This window comes from Cololabis saira, chromosome 1 (assembly GCF_033807715.1).
Source record: "Cololabis saira isolate AMF1-May2022 chromosome 1, fColSai1.1, whole genome shotgun sequence".
Taxonomy (NCBI): Eukaryota; Metazoa; Chordata; class Actinopteri; order Beloniformes; family Belonidae; genus Cololabis; species Cololabis saira.
The window spans coordinates 39,677,107-39,699,887 of NC_084587.1; the positions used below are offsets into that span (position 1 = coordinate 39,677,107).

A 22,781-nucleotide genomic window follows, 5' to 3' on the forward strand; every position below is an offset into this window, starting at 1 on the left:
CATGTAAGTTACCTCTTGCCAATTAACCTAATATGTTGTTGAATGCTTTTAAATTTTTTTTTTATTTGTGCCAGTCACTTTTCGAGCCCTCTGTTGTCCTTGTTCAAACCTTTTTGAGACGTGTTGCTGCCATCAAATCAAAATGAGCCAATATTTTCCATAAAATGGCAAAATGTCTCAATTTCAAAATCTGATAAGTTGTTTATGTTCTTTTGGGTATAAAATATATTTGTGAGATTTGTAAATCACTGCATTCTGTTTTTAGTTACACAGCCTCCCTACATTCAACATTTTTAAAATTGGGGTTGTAGTGTCTTATTTAGAAAATAGTCTTTGTTGTATTAATACTGGATAATGGGTGTTTATTCTATTAATGCTTTACAGCTTCGACCATCTCATCCATACTTTCAGTTATTTCTTTTTGTAGAAATCACTGAACAAATTAAAGGTCTGAACACTACAAGTACATTTTAAAGTTATTGTATAAAACATTTGGTACGTTTCTGTGCATGTTCATTTTGAGAGATAGAAGAGTACCTGCCAACACAGCCACTCTTAAACAGCTTCTCGACATGCAGACAGAGTTGTACGGGAAAGGTGATAGTGGATATCTCCAAATGAGCTGATCAGCAGGATGCTTTGCAAGTGTCTCCTGATGGAAGGCCACAGGAAGGTAAACTTGAGTGACAGCTTGGCAGCTAGTGCTGGACAGATCCATCATGTCATGACAGGAAGGATAGGACACTGACGTTTTCCCCTGCCCTGACAGGCCACAGCCTGTCAGCTTAATGAGGATCCCAATGACAGGTGATGTAGTTGTTAGATTGTGTGTGTGCGCATGCATACGTGTGTGTGTGTGTATGAGTGTACGTGCATGGGTGTGGATTTTCATAGAGGTCTCATTAGCACCCAGCCATTTTTTTCTGTCTATCTTACCTGCAGCAAGCTTGTCTTTTATTTGTTTATGCATTTATATTTTTATATTTTTATTTTTATTTTATTTATTTTCATTAGACTGACACTCTATTGTTTGAATGCTGTAAAGCATTTAAAGGGGACCTATTATGGCATCTAATACCTATTTTAAACAGACCTTGAATGTCTTAAAAACAAGCTTTTGATTGTTTTTACTAAATAAATTAGAAATTCAGCCTCTGAGCCATGTCTTTATCATCCCATTCTCTAACTTCATTATCCATGTGGGGTTCTGAGTGGGCGGGGAGGCTATGATGATGAGGCACTGTGCTGATTGGCTGCCTGAATGATGTGATACACCGCTATGAAGAAATGGCGGAAGCTCCGGCCGGCGGAGTTAGTTGTGGCCGTGGTTTCACGCATCACGCCCGTCGTTACGTAACGACGGGAGCAGAATCTGAATGGCTCGTAGAAGACACATGACACTAGATGGCTCATCCGGGCGGCTGTACAGACACTGCAGAATTTGGTTGCTTTCCTCCTTCTCTGAGTTGGCGGGCTGAGGGGACACTTTATATATGTTGAAGCAAGAAAAAACATGTTTTTCATAATAGGTCCCCTTTAAAGCGGAATGAGTGTACATGATCGCGGAAATATTCTATTCGGATTTAAAATCAGAATAAACCAGCCACTTACTTCGGAATTAAGTTTAATTCGGAATGGCCATTTTCATTTGGGTCTGTTGTCTGTTGGGAACGTCTGGCTGAGCCCTCTGTCAGGGACATCTTCAACTCTCACCTCCGAGAGAGCTTCTCTCAGATCCCGGGGGAGGCGGGGGACATTGAGTCCGAGTGGACCATGTTCTCTGCCTCCATTGTCGACGCGGCGGCTCGGAGTTGTGGACGCAAGGTCGCCGGTGCCTGTCGTGGCGGCAATCCTAGAACCCGGTGGTGGACACCGGAAGTACAGGATGCCGTCAGACTGAAGAAGGAGTCCTACCGGGCTATGTTGGCCTGTGGGACTCCTGACGCAGTAGATGGGTACCGGCAGGCCAAGCAGGCCGCGTTCCGGGCAGTCCTGGAGGCAAAGACTCGGGCCTGGGAGGAGTTCGGGGAGGCCATGGAGGAAGACTTTCGGTCGGCCTCGAGGAAATTCTGGAGGACCGTTCGGCGCCTCAGAAGGGGGAAGCAGTACTCTGCCAGCACCGTTTATGGTGTGGGTGGGGAGCTGTTGACCTCGACTGGGGACATCGTCGGATGGTGGAAGGAATACTTCGAGGATCTCCTCAACCCGACTGACATGCCTTCCACTGAGGAAGCAGAGAGTGGGGACTCGGAGACGTGCTCATCCATCACCCAAGCCGAGGTCACTGAGGTAGTTCGTAAGCTCCTCAGTGGCAGGGCACCGGGGTTGGATGAGATCCGCCCTGAGTACCTCAAGTCTCTGGATGTCGTGGGGCTGTCTTGGTTGACACGCCTCTGCGACATTGCATGGAGGAAGGGGACAGTACCGCTGGAGTGGCAAACCGGGGTGGTGGTCCCTCTGTTTAAAAAGGGGGACCGGAGAGTGTGTTCCAACTACAGGGGGATCACACTTCTCAGCCTCCCCGAGAAAGTCTACGCCCGGGTACTGGGGAGGAGAATACGGCCGATAGTTGAACCTTGGATTCAGGAGGAACAATGCGGTTTTCGTCCCAGTCGTGGAACACTGGACCAGCTCTATACCCTCCGCAGGGTGCTTGAGGGTTCATGGGAATTTGCCCAACCAGTCTACATGTGTTTTGTGGATCTGAAGAAGGCATTTGACCGTGTCCCTCGTGCCATTCTGTGGGGGGCGCTCAGTGAGTATGGAGTCCGGGGCCCTCTATTAAGGGATGTCCGGTCTCTATATGATCGGAGCAGGAGTCTGGTTCGCATTGCCGGCAGTAGATCAGACTTGTTCCCGGTGCATGTTGGACTCCGGCAGGGCTGCCCTTTGTCACCGGTCCTGTTCATAATTTTTATGGACAGGATTTCTAGGCGCAGCTAGGGGCCGGAGGGGATCCGGTTTGGGAACCTCAGGATTTCATCTCTGCTTTTTGCAGATGATGTTGTCCTGTTGGCTTCATCGGATCGGGACCTTCAGCATGTGCTGGGGCGGTTTGAGGCCGAGTGCGACGCGGCAGGGATGAGAATCAGCACCTCCAAAACCGAGGCCATGGTTCTCCATCGGGAAAGGGTGGCGTGCCTTCTCCGGGTGGGTGGAGAAGTCCTGCCTCAGGTGGAGGAGTTCAAGTATCTTGGGGTCTTGTTCACGAATGAGGGAATGATGGAGCGGGAGATTGACAGATGGATCGGTGCAGCATCCGCAGTTATGTGGTCGATATACCGGACCGTCGTGGTGAAGAAGGAGCTGAGTCGAAAGGCGAAGCTCTCGATTTACCGGTCAATCTACGCACCTACCCTCACCTATGGTCATGAACTTTGGGTAGTGAGCGAAAGGACAAGATCGTGGATACAAGCGAGCAAGATGAGTTTCCTCCGCAGGGTGGCTGGATGCTCCCTTAGAGATAGGGTGAGGAGTTCGGTCACCCGGGAGGAGCTCGGAGTCGAGCCGCTGCTCCTTCACATTGAGAGGAGTCAGCTGAGGTGGCTTGGGCATCTGTACCGGATGCCTCCTGAAAGCCTCCCTAGGGAGGTGTTCCAGGCATGTCCCACCGGGAGGAGACCCCGGGGAAGACCCAGGACACGCTGGAGAGACTATGTCTCTCGGCTGGCCTGGGAACGTCTCGGACTCCCCTCGGAAGAGCTGGAGGAAGTGTCTGGGGTGAAGGAAGTCTGGGCATCCCTGTTGAGGCTGCTGCCCCCGCGACCCGGGAACGGATAAGCGGAAGAAGATGGATGGATGGATGGATGGCATTTTCATTCGGAATTAGGTGTTTACATGGTAATTTTTAATCTGATTTAATTTTAATTCTGAATTAAAGAGGAATTAAACTTCCCATGTAAACGCACTGAATGTGATTTTTGTTTTACTTTTTTTAGATTCCGTCACTCCCAGTTGAAGATCTCTGTTAGAAATTACAGACTTTCACATTCTGTGCGAGTGGAAAAACCTGCAAAATTAATTGTGGGTTAGGGGTTAGGATTAGGTTGATGTGGAAATGCATTTCCGCATTTAGTTTACTGCTCTGGGGCCTCACTTATAAAAGAGTGTGTAGGATTCATACTAAAAGTGTACGTGCGCTCAAAAGCCGAAAATGGCGTGCGCACAAAAAAATCCTGATTTATAAAACCGTATGCACGCACATCTGCACGCAATGTTCTCTTTATAAATCACAGTCCAGCTGGAAGGTTGCGCACGTGAATTCGCCTCATATCCCGCCTTCTACATGCCCACTTCATACCATGAATGGTGATGAAGCATTTTGACCATTTGGCCCCCCTGCAGGGACACAACGACGCCTTGCAGATTGCTCAAGCCCCCCCTTATGCTCATAGACATGCGGGTTCCAGTTCCTGGGGACCCCTGCCGGGACATTGTCACGCAAGGTCCGGCGTTCTGCATCCCTGCCGAGACTTCCAGCCCCCACAGAGACAAAGAACATATACGGACTTCCTGATCACTCAGGGGTGGTCCCAAAGCTAAAAGTCCCACCTCTCTCACTGGGCTGGTTTATTCCTGTAACTTTTGTATAAAAACCCTTTTTACAAACCAATTTGTGTCGACACACCAAATACAGACTTGATCTGTGATGGTCATGTCGACCGCCGGCTGAACTGATTAAAACCTCTCTATACCACGAGCGGACTTCTGAACTGGTTTTTGATAAATTCCACAACAATGGTCAATGCAAAGTAGTTGATGACTGTATTTGTATATAAATGAACCTGCTGAGCATGCGCAGCGCTTGCCTGCAGTCTGTTTCTGCTGTGCGTCAGGATGAATGAGACATGTGTCGAGCCAGGCCACCGTGCCACTAAATTTCACGGAGACCGAGATCGAGATGCTTGTGGATGAGGTGGAGGCCAGGAAAACAACATTATTTGGTGGTCACAGTAGTGGCATCACAAAAAAAAAGAAAGCGAGTGAATGGCAGCACGTCGTTGCTGCGCTAAACGCCGTGAGTGCCACGGACAGATCTGTGGCAGAAATAAAAAAGAAGTGGTGCGATTTGAAGGTGGAGGCCAAGAGGAGAGTGACCCGGCACCTATTTGTTAAGTCCTCAGTCACTCTCCAGTTGTAAGCGGTGGGTGACGAGGAGGTTCCTGGCACGGCGTGTCCTGCACCGCGGCTGCACCAGCAGCACCAGAGCGTCCCAAGCGCATAGCGCAGCTGGAAGTGGCCGTGTCCTGACTGACGCTGTGTTTCAAACAGAGGGACACGACCAGCACTATTATATTATAAGTCTGATATTCTTTTACACCGTTTAGAACACTATTTAGGCCTTAAGGGTATAGCTCTTAACTGGTTTTTATCTTATCTTACTGGAAGATCTTTCTCTGTGTCTGTTGGTAGTCATGAGTCGGATAAGATGAGCATTCCATATGGTGTCCCTCAGGGGTCAATTTTAGGTCCTCTTTTATTTAATATATACATGCTGCCTCTTGGATCCATAATTCAAAGACATAATGTCTCCTACCAATCATATGCAGATGACACACAGTTATATATTTCTGTTTCGGCCAACAACCTTGACCCAGTAAACAACCTCATCCAGTGTATTATAAACATCAGTTCTTGGATGGGTAAAAATTTTCTCCGGCTTAACCAGGACCGAGATTCTGTTAGTTGGTCCCAAAGCCCTGAGGCAGAAAATTCAACCTCATCTAACATCTTTACCTGTTAACCCATGTGAAAATGTCAAAAACTTGGGTGTGCACTTAGATGCTGACCTGAGTTTCCACAGACACATCTGTAATATTTCTAAGACTGCATTTTATCATTTGAGAAATATTGCAAAGGTTAGATGTTTTTTATCTCAGTCTGATTCCGAGAAACTAGTGCATGCTTTTATTTCTAGTAGACTGGACTATTGTAACGCGCTATTCGCTGGACTGCCAAAGCAGTCACTCAATAAGCTACAGCTCATTGGGGGGCACGGTGGCGCAGCTGGTAGTGCAGCGGTCTCACAGCAAGAAGGTCCTGGGTTCGATTCCCGCCGGGGGACGCTGTGGGTGCTGAAGTGCGTGTTAGTTCCCCCATGACTTCAGTGCCCACACCATGGGTGGGGTTGGCGAAAGGATCTTTCTGTGTGGAGTTTGTATGTTCTCCCCGTGTTCCCTTGGGTAGCTAATGGGAGCTACCCTCACAAAAAAACATGCACAACGTGATCCTTCCACGCGCTACGTTCGGCCGGAGAAGCCCCACCCTGTCTGGTGAAAAGATGCGGCCTGCTCACTCCTCAGGTTAAGGAGGAGACCTGAGCTCAGTGCAGGGCCCTTCCGGGGTTGGTAGAGGATGGCAATGCCCAGGACTGTCAGTAGGTAGGAGCACGGGGTGGTAAAAATGGGAAAAAAAAAACGGGATAAAAATATTTAAAAAAAAAAAAAATAAGCTACAGAATGCGGCCGCTAGAGTACTGACCAGAACCAAGAAATCTGACCATATCACTCCTATTTTATCAAAACTCCACTGGCTCCCAATAAAACAAAGAATTGATTTTAAAATTCTTCTTATAGTTTATAAATGTTTTAATGGTCTGGCCCCCTCTTATGTCTCTGACATGCTCAGTTTATATGTACCGAAAAGATCCCTTATCTCTGAACAAAGATCTCCTAATCATACCCAGGATAAATTCTCAATCAGCATATGGTTCATTCAGTCATTACGGTCCCACACTCTGGAACTCTGTACCACATGAACTACGCTCTGCTTCATCACTGGCCTCTTTTAAAAGTAAATTAAAAACATATCTTTTTTCACAAGCTTTTAGCTAGTTTGTTGGAATCAGTACTATAATTTTAATTTTAATATCTTTTAATTTCTTTCTCTCTTTTATCATGTTTTATGTTTTTGTGTTTTATGTGTTTTATTGTACTTTGTATGTGTTTTTATGTGTGTTAGCACATTGAGTTTATGCTTGTCATATGAAATGTGCTATATAAATAAATCTGATTTGATTTGATTTGATTTGATATGTGATGACATTAAGAGTATGACGCGAATCTGGCTTCATTTCACCACCTCACCGTCTGCGTCGCCAGTTCCCCATATCTTCAAAATGTTCGTGCGCTAGGATCAAAGTTTGCGTAAAGATACGCATATTTTCCCGTTACGTTTTTTTTTTTAAATCCCAACCTTTGCATAGAAGGTGGTGTACGCATCTTTCAAGCCTTGTTTTGTGCGCACGCAAGCTTTATAAATGAGGCCCCTGCTCATCAGAATGAGTTAGAAGATTTGTCCAGCTCTTTGCCTGATTCAGCACTGAGAAAGCTGCATGCACTTATGGCAAGATGATATTATGATGGTGAATTTAAGACCTAGTTTTTCTGAATGAATGGACTGTTTTGTTGGGTGGGAAGAAAACAAAAAAAAATCTAGTACTAGCAAGGCAGAACCTGGATCCAAGTGGACTCACAGCATTCTGACCAGCACTCATCCATGCTATATCCTCCTATGTGATTTTTTGTTTCTATTGTTCTCTTACATGCAATTCATTTTGATTTTAAGATTTTATGAAATTGTTAAAGGTTTGAAGGGTTTTTCAAGTTCCAAGATTCAACACTGGTGGTTGCTCTCAGGGCAGGATCACCTCTTGGTTTTTATGATTAGACTGTTTAGTTGAGTTCTTCTTTAGGTTGAGACAATGAAGAGAAATATGGAGCCAAATCAGGGCCAAAAGTTTTGCTAATTTGAAAATAAAATTTGAACCTGAAATTTTTTTTTTACAGTTTCAGTTTTATTTTTTTCAGTATCAGATCTTTTTTTCAGTTTCAAATCTTTTTATTTCAGTTTCAAATCTTTTTTTCAGTTTCAAATCTTTTTTTTTCAGTTTCACGTCTTTTTTTTTCAGTTTCACATCTTTTTTTTCAGTTTCACTTCTTTTTTTTTCAGTTACAAATTTTTTTTTCAGGTTCAGACTTTTGGCCCGGATCTGGCGTGGGGGGCGTGGCATCAACTGAGAGGGGCGTGGCATCATGAGTGACAGCAGAACAGAGAAGGTTGGGGACGTTATTCAGTCATGTTGCCTTCAGGAAACGTAGGTTGCAGAAGTTATCAGTAGAAGTATGAATCAACACTGTATATACACTATATTCACGTGATTGGCAGTGGAAAAAACTGATATTAGTGACACATTTATGTTTGAAAGGCTGTTTTAGACCGTACTTGGCACCAATCGCAGTATAAAAGCAATAAACTATGCCAGACTGTACAGTTCAACAGCCACACTTTAAAGTTTGACATTTCCCACTTCTACATACTACCAAGTACGGTCTAAAACAGCTTTTTAAACAGAAATGTGTCACTAGTATCCGTTTTTTCCACTGAAAATCACGTGAATACGGTGTATATACAGTGTTGATTCATTCTTCTACTGATAACTTCTGCAACCTACGTTTCCTGAAGGCAACATGAGTGAGGAACGTCCCCCGCCTTCTCTGTTCTGCTGTCACTCATGATGCCACGCCCCTCTCAGTTGATGCCACGCCCCCCACGCCAGATCCGGGCCAAAAGTCTGAACCTGAAAAAAAAATTTGTAACTGAAAAAAAAAGAAGTGAAACTGAAAAAAAAGACGTGAAACTGAAAAAAAAAGACGTGAAACTGAAAAAAAAAGATTTGAAACTGAAAAAAAAGATTTGAAACTGAAATAAAAAGATTTGAAACTGAAAAAAAGATCTGATACTGAAAAAAATAAAACTGAAACTGTAAAAAAAAAATTTCAGGTTCAAATTTTATTTTCAAATTAGCAAAACTTTTGGCCCTGATTTGGCTCCATATAGAAACAGATGTTTTAAAACTGATAGGTCTCATCCTGTTTTTCCTCAAAGTTTTAGTTACCTTAGATCTCTGCCGAGTTAACATCTCAAGTAAGAAACAATCAACAGAAAATATATGTCTGAAAGTGTGACATGTTTAGGTGTCTTTCCCCGCAGCTGCCTCCACAGATAAGGTTCAACATCTGCACCTATAACATACAAAAAACCTCCTTTTTCAGTATAAATACGACTCAATCAATGACCACCGTGTGCATTTCTCTCCTACCTCCGTGGTTTGAGAAACGTGTACCTCCAACTGGAAAATATTGTGCATGATATAATAAAGCTTGTATTAACATTTGATTCTGTTCACTGGTTTTCTTATGGTGCACCAGACAAACAAACATGCAGATCTTTCATTAGATAAAAGCATCTGCTAAATGATAGAAATAGTAGTATTAGTACTAGTTTTATATGCATACATTATTATTTAGGATAATTATATTCTATTTTTAGTTTTAAGATGTAGTTTTCTTGTTTCTTAAAGGTTTTATGAATTATTTGATTGCTTGAATTGGGAGTTTTTTATGGAAAAATAAAACACAATCTTGTAGTAAGTTGCATTTTTACTTTTGTGCCAGCTGTACATGTGGAAATCTGTGCTGGCTTAAGTTTCTATTTAAAAAAGAAATACAGAAAGTGAAAAATGCAGTCATTGTAACATTATCTTTGACTTTTATTTCTTCAAGGTGCACCCTTGAACACATTTTCAAAAAGTTAAAACACGGCAGTTTAAACTGAATTTGCACATGACAGATGCTTTGCAAGCTGTAGGTGTTGGGAGTGTTAAAGCTTTCACTATTCAGAACGGCATGCAAAAACAAGGTTAGTCATTTAATGACACGATGTTTACAGATAGGTAGACTATGCAATATATAGTCCATTTTATCGATGTGGCTAATCACTGAGCGTGTTAATGCTATATCTGAATCTGAACAAGTCAGCAAAAGTGTGACATGCATATTAAAACGTTTGCTACGGTTGCATTGAAACCTGGCTCACTATCATCAAATGAAATGCCTTGCTATTTGAAACAGTTTATTATTCTTTTAGAATTGTGTCTGCACTCAGGTGCCCATGTAAGCTATAATCTTGATTACTTTGTCTGAGCAACAATACGTTCTTAAAATAAGCAAATAAACATTATTTTCTGTCTGGGAAGAATGAAGGAAAAATAAGATTATATGGGCATTGTGAGGAATAACAAGAATATTTTTTTAATTCCAGGGGGATGCTGTTGGATATTAAGAGGATGCCTTCTGTTGCAGTAATAAAGCTGAGTTGTTAAACTAGCACAGTTGTAGTGAAGCACACGTATACAATCTTGTTAACTGGATGTATATGTATTTGACATGAAGGGAATGAAATGAAAGAATAACAGAAACACTGAAAATCCACCAGTCTGTTGTTGAGATAAAGGTAACATTTTTCAAAGATGTTACTAATTTGGTTTCGTGGTTATTTTGTCAGTTTTCGTTGTTTTGTAATTGGTATGTCTTCGATACATTTTCTTACAATGCACATCTTCTTTGGTGATACGTTGTTTAAGACCATCGTTACAACTACAATATAGGAAAACACAAAAAGCATCCTCAGGCTTTAGTATGTTGATCCTGCAAGCTACTATTAAGCCTGTCTCGAAATCCCTCCCCTCAACATAGTGCTCATTTCCAAAGAGCTTATTAACCCTGCCGTACGGCTGACTTGGAGATTCAATGTTTCAGTGCAGCTATTTAATTAGAAGCTTCTTTAGAATGTGAAAGTGGATCTCTCACCCTGTTTTTGATTTTGTGGAACTCGTACTGCATCCTGATGCAGTACAAAGCTGTAGCAAATTGTTATCATTTTTTAAAATGTAACCTTAAATATTGATTGATATAAATATTGATTATCTGTAATCGGTTTTATTGACACAGTCAGAGTGGCAGTCCAGCTTTGTCAGAGTGGCAGTCCAGCTCACAAAATATGCTCGGTTTATTGTGTTTCTTTTCCTCTTTAAAATTTGCGCTTATCACTTTTGTCTCCAAATATTGTCAAAAAGAGCCTTACAATCCCCTGATGTCCATGTAACTATGCTGACCTATTATGTGGGTAGGTGGCTCAGTTGGTAGAAAGTTCGCCAATGAACCTGAAGGTCGTGGTTCGAGCCCTAGTTCCTCCTGTGTCCTTGGGCAACACACTGAATCCCCAGTTAGGCCCAATCCCAATACACCTCCTACTTTTTTCACTAGCCCTACTTTCTACCACTAGCCCTCCCTCACTATCACTACCCCTAAAAAAGAAGGGACAGATTTTAGGGCACTGGAAATCTTCCCAGGGGCCTGTCCCAATACACCCCCTACTCCTACTTTCAGCACCACCCCTAAAATCAGGAAGCTGAGAGCCAAAAGCTGTTTTAATTTCAGTTGTAGCGCTGTTAATATGCCACTTTATTAAGTTTTAATATTTTTTCAGGCGTAAAAGTAACCGTTAAGATCCCCAACCTGGGCTCAGTTTATCCAAATAACGCCTGTTAAGAAATTTGACCCGATGTTTTCGGAGATGATAAGAGCCGCCGGCTCGGAGCAGCAGCTCACAGCCGGAGTACAGATGTGATCGCCCTGCGCCGTCGTCCCGGGGGAGAAACCTGCAGCTCTGTTGAGAATTACTGCTGGCTGAAATAAATCATTTAGGAAGATAAATGTTGGTTTAATAGATGAAATCTACAGTTGTAGCTACGCCTGTTAAGAAATTTGCTCTGAAAATTTCGAGATTTCTGCCTGCCGGCTCCGGAGCTGATTTATGGGGCCGCGTTAAATCGACGCAGAGCCTACGGCGTAGGGTACGGCGTACGGCTCTGCGTCGCTGCGTAACATCGACGCAGAGCCTACGGTGTAGGTTACGGCGTAGGTTACGTAACCTACGCCGTAGGCTCTGCGTTGGTGTAACGCGGAACCATAAATCAGCCTTTATTCTGGCGTGATCTTCGGCAAACGGGCAAACGAGTGATTATGTACATTCACTGAGTGAATATTATGAAAGTAAAATATATATTTCTCGCTAGAAATGTAATCAAAATGCATTTTTATGCAGAAACTAACTCAAAATATTGATTTTATTCACTAAAAAATAAGAAATGTCCACCATGTTTTTTTTTTTTATTCAGTCCGCAAATGACGACGAAAAGCATTCTGTGAAATTTTTCTGCCCCTAGATCAGCTAGTGTGCATCGGAAAACACTCGCTCCGTAGGGACAGATTCATAGCCGCTATACTAGTTTTCTTCACTACCCCTAGGTGGAAAGAGGAATTGGGACACCACTACCCTCACGGGAACGCGCAAAATTTCGGGGTAGGGATGAAAACTAGAGGTAGGGGGAGTATTGGGACAGGGCCAAACTCCTGGTTGTCAGACCAGCGCCGTTGTATGGCAGCTCTGCCGACAACCGGTGTGTGAATGTGTGTGTGTGTGGGTGAATGTCTACAGTGCTAAGTTCTTTGGGGCTGTAGGAGTACAGATGGAAAGCGTTATATAAGTGTAAGCAATATTTTCGGTCAGCATAAGGAATTGTTTAATTGTAATGCTTACCATTCACTTTGAAAGAAAATCTTTGAGTTTTGGTTGAGTCGGCCCGCATTCTCACTCGTTGGTGGTAAAGTGTTAACAATTTAAGGGCAATTGTTTTTTCATCTTGCCATTCCACAAACCAAACAGGTTTTATATTATCGCAACTCTTTAGTCTTGTCTCATAAGAAACAGAATCATAATTGCTTTATCAATCCCCAGACGAAAATTGGTTGTGTTACTTCTGCACAAATACCTAAGAAACAAGAGTATCAGGCTTACTAGATCAAAGTCGAGTAAGCCTGCTATTCTATGTTAATACGTCTATGTTAGTACAACAAATTAACAGAAGAAAATACAATAGTCATAAGTGCAATATAAATATGTATGAATGGAATATATAGTATATAGTTTGTTCAATTGAAATTCAAGCTGTTGAATTCTAATGAATAGCTTCAAATTATTCAAATGAACTGGCAGAAGTAAATAAAAAGAGAAAATATTAAGGTTAATCAAAACTGAAAAATATTGGCTACTATATAATAATAGGCATACAGTTGTTTTAACGATGGAATGTGACATCAAGTGTCATCATAACACATAATAGATGTCACATAAAATGACTGGCCTCACTGCCTGCAGGGCTTGAACTCTGGGCCTTTTCTGCCACAATTCTACATCATTACATTCAGATAAGCATTCTTATGTTAATACATGATGTGCGCAGATTACGTGGTCAGATGGGTTTTAAAATCACTTGATCAACTGATTATTGTTCAGGGTTTTGGTGAAACAGAATTATAAACCAGCAAAGGTCATAGGGAGTAATGTGTACACTGTTGCTCTTTCTTCCTACCTGACTGCATTTCTAGGGTGTCTGAGACTTACCATGTTTAATAAAAACTAATGTAAACTGCTATAATCTAATTTTAAGCACTTCCATAATGGTCATGCATCGATTTGTCAGATTTTTTGCACTCACATTATACAGATTATGTTTTTCTTCAGAATCAGAATCACTTTTATTTGGCCAGGTCAGGTCAGACAAGACATGGAATTTGATTTGGTTGTTATCGCTCACTCTACAGTAAATAGGTAAATAGGTAATAGACAAATGACCAGCTCTTGTTAACATATATACAATTTTTAAAAAGTGAAAGATGCAGCAGAATGAGGTAGATATGATATGATAGATTCATAAAATTATTTTCTTTTGGATGCTCTCATAGATGTACACTTTAGCTGCATAAATACAATGATGTTGTTACTCTTAATTTGGCACATTTATTGGCTTAAAGTTTTTTTAAAAAAAGGAAAGAAACAAAGCTCTACCATTGAACTCCATAAATATTTTCATATAAGAATTAATATCAATAAACACAATATAGTGACTCCATCCCTGAGTTTACACCTTCCAGTTAATACTCATTAATTTTCTTGAAAGCTACATGTTCATGTGATAAGTTCAAAGTAAACCAAATGATTGTCCGTCCGTCCATCCATCCATTATCTATACCCGTATCTATATCTTTTAGGGTCACGGGGGTCTGCTGGAGCCTATCCCAGCTATTTTCAGGTGAGAGGCGGGGGTTACAAATGATTGTCTCTCGAGAAATTCTGAATCTAGGTTTAAAATAATAGTCTTTGTTATGTGACCAATATGTGACCGTGTGTGATGTACCGTGTGTGATATCTTTTGCTGGTCTTAGTTGCCCCTCCCCTCTTAATTCCATAAGAAAGTGGTTCAGAAGACAAGGGACCTATTCTAGAGGTTTATTTCCCCTGTGGCTTATGGTCATTTAATGCCCTGATTGGAATCTGATTTTGCTGCCAAAGAATTTACAAATCCTTACCCATAATGTCAGGATTTGCTGTTCCATGAATGTGGGGTTTAGCTGGAAGGTTCCCCTGGCATTTTCTCTAAAGGCCACATAGGCTATTCACTGTTCAGTCATATTGCCTTAAACTACTCTTTTTCATTGATATGTTTGATAATATTAAGGGCTTTATAGGTGAACTGGGCTTTAAAGAATTAGAGTTATTGATTCTAGATTGTTTGTAAGGGCTTTGACATTTTAAAACTGTTGAACCTTAATTGGATACACAAATCAAAATAGTTTGAATAGTCTCAAAAAGACTTGACAGAGCAAATTGTTCAACAGTACTGTCATTTACATATTATGTAATGAATAAATTCACATTTTTTTAGTTTCAAAGAATACTTTGTATATGCAAAATAGTATAAGCAGTTTGTCTTCACTATATCGAGATTGCAAATAATTCAGTCAGGTCAGGTGAAATGTACGGGTCCTGCTTTGAGTCACAACTTTATTGTTATGGTTTGTGTTGTGTTTGTGTGTTCAAATGATCTTGTCTAGCCAGACAAAATGCAACAAAATAACCAAATTATTCTGGAATATCGTGTACTGTATCTGGTTTTTTTGGGGGGCATTTGTTTGAGGTTAATTATTTGGTAAGTATTAGTTAACAGAGGGTAAAGAGTGCAGTGTGTTTGGATTGGTTTTGAGTAAATTAATTTTGTTACCTCAGTCTCAGTCTTGAGGCCAGTTTTTGTAGGTCATGCCGGTGGCAGTTGAGCCAGGTGACAGGTGGAGGGTTTCCTATCCGTATTAGTTTGGTGTGGCGGTGCGGAATTTCTCCTGGTAGGCTGTAGCAACCTTCTCTTTTGGGATCGTCTAAGAGGGGGTAGTGTTGTGCCGAACGTGGCTGAAGCATTGCATTGGAGCATGTCTGTGGCTCTGAGAGGGTTGCCGGGCTGCTGGTCGCCTTCCTGATCCAGCGAGAGTTAGTGCATAAAAACCCACCACAGTGCCACAATAAGACTAAACCGGGAGCTTAGACAGGGGGTTTTGCTTGTAGATTAATGGGGGAATTCTAAATTGGTCTGGTTCCTTTTTTGTGCACACCATCTGCAGCAAGATCATGTTGTAGGTCTTTGGAAATGGTCTGTGGGTTGAGTTTGACTGTTCTCACCATCCTTAGCCCCTGCTTATTTGAGATTTTTCTTGGCCTGCCACTCCGGACAACTGTGCCTCTCCGGACTATATTCCTCACAGTGGAAACTGACAGCTGAAATCACTGAGCTAGCTTTTTGTATCTTTCCCCTAATCCATGATGTTGAACAATCTTTGTTTTCAGGTCATTTGACAGTTGTTTTGAGGCTCCCATGTTGCCACTTTTCATAGATGATGCAAAGAGGAGAACTTGCAACTGGCCACCTTAAACACACTTTAACACACTTTCTCATGATTGGCTTCACCTGTGTATGTAGGTCAAGGGTCAATGAGCTTACCAAACAAACTGTGTGTTCCAATAATTGGTGCTAAAGGTATTCAAATCAATAAAAGAACAAAGGTGCCAAAATGTATGCACCTGTCTACTTTTGTTTAAGTAATTATTGTACACTTCCTGTAAATCCTATATACTCAATTTCACTTCTCAAATATCACTGTCTTTGTCTGCTATATGATATATTTAACTGAAATTGCTAATCCGAATAACCAATGATTTAAAAAGGAAAATCTTGAAATTGATCAGGGGTGCTCAACCTTTTTCATACCACTGTATGTTTGAACAGCAGAAGGAGCTTCTTTTGATGCAGCTGGAGTTTGATAAATAATAAAATAAATAACACAAGTGAGTTCTCTTATCAATATAGATGGATACACTGCTAACAGTTCAACATCCAGCTTCAGAGTGAGTGTTTCTTGGTAGTATTTCTTGGATATAAGGACATATATCCTCATATTTGGATATGGTAAAATCCTGCCTACAATTCCTTACTAGAAGGATGTCTTTAAATGAATTTGAACACCCTCCAGCTGATACAAAATGCTGCAGCCAGAGTTCTGATGAGGATCAAAATGATAGCTCATATTCACCATTTTAAGCTTCCCTTCATTGGCTTCCCGTTGAATCCAGGATATAATTTAAAAATCTTCTTCTCACATATCAAGTCCTCTAGGGCATAACTCCATCTTATGTAACTTATAGTTCCATATAAATGGTAGATTGGGAGGTGGAGCTTTAAGTTACCAGGGTTGTGGAACTAGTGAGATCTCCAAACGGACGGACCCAAGGTTAATGACCCCAGCAAACAAACTGACTACTGACTGAGTAAAACATGCATCTGCGGCAAGCTGTGCAAGAACCAACGTAGCCTGAAAATCCATCAGGCAAGGATGAAATGTTTGGCGTGGGAGAGCGAGGTGCAACGCACAGGTCCTGGACCTGGTGAGACGCAGGAGGAGCCGGGACAGGAGACACCCCACAGTTCCCAGTCCCTCCACGTACGTCTCCCAAGCCGAGCAGTGTAGTTCCACAGCAGCGGATTAAGTGGCCCCCAGCAAGCAGACGGAGTGAGTGGCTGCAATTTGACGAGGACGTGTCCAACATCATTTGAGCCACAGCCAATGGGGATGCTGACAGCAGACTCCTAGCAATGACCACCATCATTGTTAGCTATGGCTCCGAAAGATTTGGCCGGATGGAGAAGGGCAACACCAAGCCCACTGCCTACACCATGAATCGCAGGGCCGCCAAGATACATCAGCTGCGACAGGAGCTCCGAACCCTCAAGAAACAGTTCAAAAGCTCTGCTGAGGAGGAGAAACAACCATTGGCAGAACTGCGCAACATCCTGCAGAAGAAGCTGACAACCCTCCGCAGAGCAGAGTGGCACAGGAGGCGGGGAAGAGAGAGAGCGAGGAAGCGAGCGGCCTTCATTGCTAACCCCTTCCGGTTCACAAAACAGCTGCTTGGGGACAAGCGCAGCAGCTGACTCGAGTGCAGGAGAAGGGAGGAAGTGAATCGCTTCCTCGAAAAACACCTTGAGCGACCCACTGAGAGAAGAAGATCTGGGACCCAACAAAGCTCTCATCATCCCTGCCCTACCAACAGCAGAGTTCAAGCTGACGGAGCCTAGCCTAAAGGAAGTTGAAGAGGTTGTCAAGGCAGCCCGCTCAGCATCTTCCCCAGGCCCAAGTGGTGTACCCTACCTCGTCTACAAGCGCTGTCCAGAGCTCCTCCGGCACCTGTGGAAGACGTTGAAGGTGATCTGGCAAAAGGGGAAAGTGGCCGACCAGTGGAGGTGTGCAGAGGGGGTTTGGATTCCCAAGGAGGAGGACTCGAAAAGCATCAATCAGTTTCGGACAATCTCACTATTGAGTGTGAAAGGGAACGTGTTCTTCAGCATCATCTCCAGAAGACTGACTGAGTTTCTCCTCAAGAACAACTACATCAACACCTCAGTGCAGAAGGGAGGGATTTCTGGAGCTCCCGGCTGCTTAGAACACACTGGTGTAGTCACACAGCTCATCAGAGAGGCCCTTGAGAACAGAGGCGACCTAGCTGTGTTGTGGTTGGACCTGACTAACGCCTACGGGTCCATCCCACACAAACTAGTTGAGCTCACATTACACCTCCACCATGTTCCCAGCAAGATCAAAGACCTGATCCTGGATTATTACAACAATTTCAGGCTCAGGTTCACTTCTGGGTCAGCAACATCAGACTGGCACCGCCTTGGGAAAGGAATAATAACAGGATGTACCATCTCTGTTACCCTTTTCGCACTGGCGATGAACATGTTGGTCAAGGCAGCTGAGATGGAATGCAGAGGGCCTCTATCCAGATCAGGTGTTCGACAGCCCCCGATAACAGCCTACATGGATGATCTTACCATCAGAACAACATCAGTGCCAGGGAGCAGGTGGATCTTGCACGGACTGGAGAGACTCATCACATGGGCTAGAATGTGTTTCAAGCCCTCCAAGTCAAGGTCCATGGTACTGAAGAGGGGGAAGGTGATTGACAAGTTCCGGTTCTCAATCTCAGGAACTTCAATCCCAACCATCACGGAGCAACCAGTCAAGAGCTTGGGGAAACTCTTTGACTCTAGCCTAAGAGACTACGCTGCCATCCAGAAGTCTGGCGAAGACCATGGAGCGTGGTTCACCAAGGTGGACAAGTCCGGCCTGCCAGGTAGATTTAAAGCCTGGATCTACCAGCATTCCATCCTGCCAAGAGTCCTGTGGCCTCTCCTCGTCTATGCAGTCCCAGTATCAACTGTGGAATCCCTTGAAAGGAAGATCAGCAACTTTTTCCGGAAGTGGCTAAGCCTTCCACGCAGCCTCAACAGCGCTGCCCTGTACGGGTCTAGTAACACCCTGCAGCTACCTTTCAGTGGGCTCACTGAGGAATTCAAGGTAGCACGCACCAGAGAAGCCCTACAGTACAGGGATTCCAGGGACTGCAAGGTAGCATCAGCTGGGATTGAAGTGAGGATGGATAGGAAGTGGAGGGCTGAGAAGGCAGTGGAGGTGGCAGAGTCTCACCTAAGGCAGAAGGCACTGGTGGGGTCTTGGCAACAGGAAGAGCAGGCTTGGGCTACTTCCCAAAGTCCCAAGTCAGCCAGGCCCGAGGCAAGGAGAGACACCATCTACTCCAGGAAGAGGTCCGAGCAGGTGTGGAGGAAGAGCGAGTGAGCAGGGTGGTGGGACTCCGGCAGCAGGGAGCATGGACAAGGTGGGAGAGCACATTACAGCGCAAGGTTACCTGGTCAAACATCATGCAGGCAGACTTCCATCGGGTTCGGATCGGCGTGCAGGCAGTTTACGATGCTCTCCCAAGTCCAGCAAACCTCCATGTGTGGGGGAAGAGTGAGACACCTTCCTGCCCCCTTTGCTCCGGAAGTGGCTCCCTAAAACACCTCCTCAGCAGCTGTCCGAGGGCCCTGGCCGATGGCCGCTATCGATGGCGCCACGATCAGGTGCTCAAAGCAGTTGCGAAGAGCATAGCCTCAGCTAACAGCACCAGCAAAAAACACCATGCTCCATAGAAGGCAATCCCCTTTGTCAAAGCTGGAGAGAGGCCCGTGAAAGGCCCACAGACAGCATCAGGACTCCTACACGCAGCCCCTGATTGGCAGCTGCATGTCGACCTCGAGAAACAGCTGAGGTTCCCCCAGCACATTGCTACAACATCTCTCCAGCCAGACAAGATCATCACCTCCGAGGCTTCAAAACACCTGATCATGCTGGAGCTGACAGTGCCCTGGGAAGAGCGGATCGAGGAAGCCAACAAGAGGAAACGTGCCAAATACCAGGAGTTGGTGGAGGAGTGTAGGGGCAGGGGCTGGAGAATATTCTATAAGCTCATAGAAGTCGGCTGTTGAGGCTTCGCAGGACGCTCGCTCTGCAAAGCCCTAGGTCGCTTGGGCGTTACAGGAGCATCAAAAAAGAGGCCCATCAAATCTGCAAGTGAAGCTGCAGAGAAAGCCACAAGTTGGTTGTGGCTAAAGAGGGCAGATCCGTGGGTTGCTACTGGGACGCAAGCCGGGAGCTGATCACCCCCGGCTGGGTCACCTAGGAGAGGGTGTCTGATGTTGCGAGACCCGAAACACCTGATGACCCTAGGATACATCACTGAAGATGCGTCCCAGTGCATCCAGGAGATGTTTCTTTGAAGTGTATTTTTTTTTTGTTTTGTTGTGATGCCCCTATCCCTATACCCCCTACCTGAGTGTGGTCCTGTTGGAGGTCTATTAAAGCCCACTTTAGTGATGTGTCAGTGACGAACGATCCGATTCTTAGAGCCGGTTCTTTGAAATGAATGACAGGACCCGGCTCCTGGCTGGGAGACAATCTGATTGGTAGCCGATTTTTTTTCTTTTGTTTTTTTTTTCTTACAGCCGCACGTGATTGGTTAAGATGCGTGGCGGCGTGTCCACACTGAGCAGAAGGAGGAAAGGGGAATTACAGAAGTGAGAGCCAAGAAAGCGAGCACATTACTACAAAGTCACAGAATAGTACACGCAAGAAAGGTGAGAAAGATAAGCAACAGAAAATGTAGCAAAATCTAATTGTATCTATCTATCTGTAAAATCTAATGTAAATGATGCAAAAATGTCATATCGGGGTATCATAAGGCTTTTGAAAGCTTGACTGAATGGTGGCTAGTGGTATTTGAATGGATTTTACATATCTGTTTGAATGGTGTCATTTTTTCTTTCATTTCGTCTGAAAGCAGTCAAACACCACTCCTCTTCTAGATTTGTCCAAGTCCGTTTTAAAGTATGAAGCTGTGAATTAAACCAAGGACCGCGCCTCCTCTGTTTGATTAACTTCTTTGTCACAGCTTTCTAAATGTGTACACATTAGAGCTATAGGTCTGACAAGACAATCAACCTATGCAATAGTAAATCTCAGACTGCTGTTCAACATAGGCTGACTTCTAGTCATTTCTTTTTTACAGCCATAAATATCATGTCCAGAGAAGTCTTTAAATAACAAATTTGTTTTCTTAAGTACCAGACTTTTTACCTTTCCGCAGACTTTTAGTAATTGGTAGGGCAAGATGAGATGTGAATATATGTGACTTGTCTTACAAATATGTGTGTGCTCATGAATGGATACACTCAGAGTAATTGGGTTGGTCTGCCGAATCACCGGTGGAATAGTAGAGGACAGGATGGGGGGAATGAGAGGGAAATGAGACGATGCATTGCTTCAGCTCATTAACCAACGCCTGTTAGCTTCGAAATAAATTGGGTGAGATTCCACCACTGGAGAAGCTGATTAGTTCATTTTTCTCAGACCCACCCTGCCTAATCTGTCATAAGGGTAGTGAGGCATGGATGCACTCTCCCTCTCACTCTGTCTCACTTACACACACTCACACACACACACACACACACACACAACATCTAAGTACACATATATTAAAAATCTCTGGCCCGTGGATTTTGGAACAGATGTGCATGAGACAGGTGTCAGGACAACTCAAAGGTCTCCTAACTTGCTGTAGCCGTGTCTGACCAGGCTTGCATGAAGTGGTTAAGGCTCCATCCTCAATGGGATTCATAGCTTTGTCTTGGCTGACAGAAGACTTCAAGAAACTAGCAGAGTGGTGGGAATTGCTCTTAGACCCAGGACAAAAACAGCATTTAAAAGTAGTCTGTGTTGGCTGCAGCTCTGCAAGAGCATTAGATGCCTTGCTGTTAAAGGTTTAAGTACAGGTCTTCTCTGTGTACTCTGTTCTCCACCCAAAAAATGTCTGGTTAATTAGGGCCCAAGCACTTACAGTGCAAAGGCCCTATTGTATCTGTAGGAAATTTTTTTTCTCATTTTTATTTTTCTGACGAAATGAGGGCATTTTTGCCCTCCTAAACGTGCCCCAAAAGTGCAAACAGCAACAGAAGACGACATCAGTTTGTGTGTGTGTGTGTGTGTGTGTGTGTGTGTGTGTGTGTGTGTGTGTGTGTGTGTGTGTGTGTGTGTGTGTGTGTGTGTGTGTGTGTGTGTGTGTGTGTGTGTGTAGATAGGGTGATGAAAGTAGATACATAAATTGACAATGTTTTTTTTTTTTTAATATTTTTTTATCCCCGATTTTTTACCCATTTCATCACCCAGTGCTCATACCTAAGTAACAGTCCTGGGTATTGCTCTCCTCTGCCAACCCAGGGAGGGCCCTACACTGAGCTCAGGTCTCCTTCTTATCCTGAGGAGTGACGGACCGCTTCTTTTCACCAGACAGGGTGAGGATTCTCTGACCGGACGTAGCGCGTGGAAGGATCACGTTTTTCCGGCCAGATCCTCCCCACCCCATCTGGCGCCCCGGTTGGCCAGAGGGGGCATGTGTAGCCCAGGACTGTGTGCATGTTTTTGTGAGGGTAGCTCACATTGCTACCCAAGGGAACACGTGGAGAACATACAAACTCCACACAGAAAAGGCCCTTTCGCCAACCCCACCCAGGGTGTGGGCACCGAAGTCATGGGAGAACTAACACTAACTATCAAATATGGACCAACCAGATGAAGTGGGGGCGCGCTTTTTGGCATCTATCGTCGCCACGGTAACGCTTTTGACTGAGAAAAGTAATGCGCGTCGTCACAGGATCGAGACGCACATTTTGATGTATAACACACCTGGGTGCACGTTACGGTTCGGGCCGTATTAACGGCCGAAGACATGGCATAAATTGCGCCAAAATTACGCGATTAAGTCAAAATGGCCGACTTCCTGTTCGGTTTCGGCCATGGTGCCAAGAGACTTTTCTTTAAGTTGCGACATGATACAGGTGTGTACCGATTTTCGTGCATGTATGCCAAACTGTATTGTGGGGCTTGAGGCACAAAGCTTTCTGGGGGCGCTGTTGAGCCATTTTGCCACGCCCATTAATGCAAACCATTAAATATCACATTTTTCGCCAGGCCTGGCTTGCGTGCAAAATTTGGTGACTTTTGGGGCACGTTTAGGGGGGCAAAAAAGGCCCTCCTTTCGTCGGAAAAATAAGGAAAAGGAAAAAAAAAATTCCTACAGATACAATAGGGCAGGGGTATTCA

The 22,781-nt window shown here is 43.9% G+C and overlaps 1 pseudogene; it reads left to right on the forward strand.

Annotated features, from left to right (window-relative positions):
- The first annotated feature begins 16,879 nt into the window (after positions 1–16,879).
- LOC133452963 (uncharacterized) lies at positions 16,880–19,783 on the forward strand (annotated as a pseudogene).
- The last annotated feature ends 2,998 nt before the right edge of the window (positions 19,784–22,781 follow it).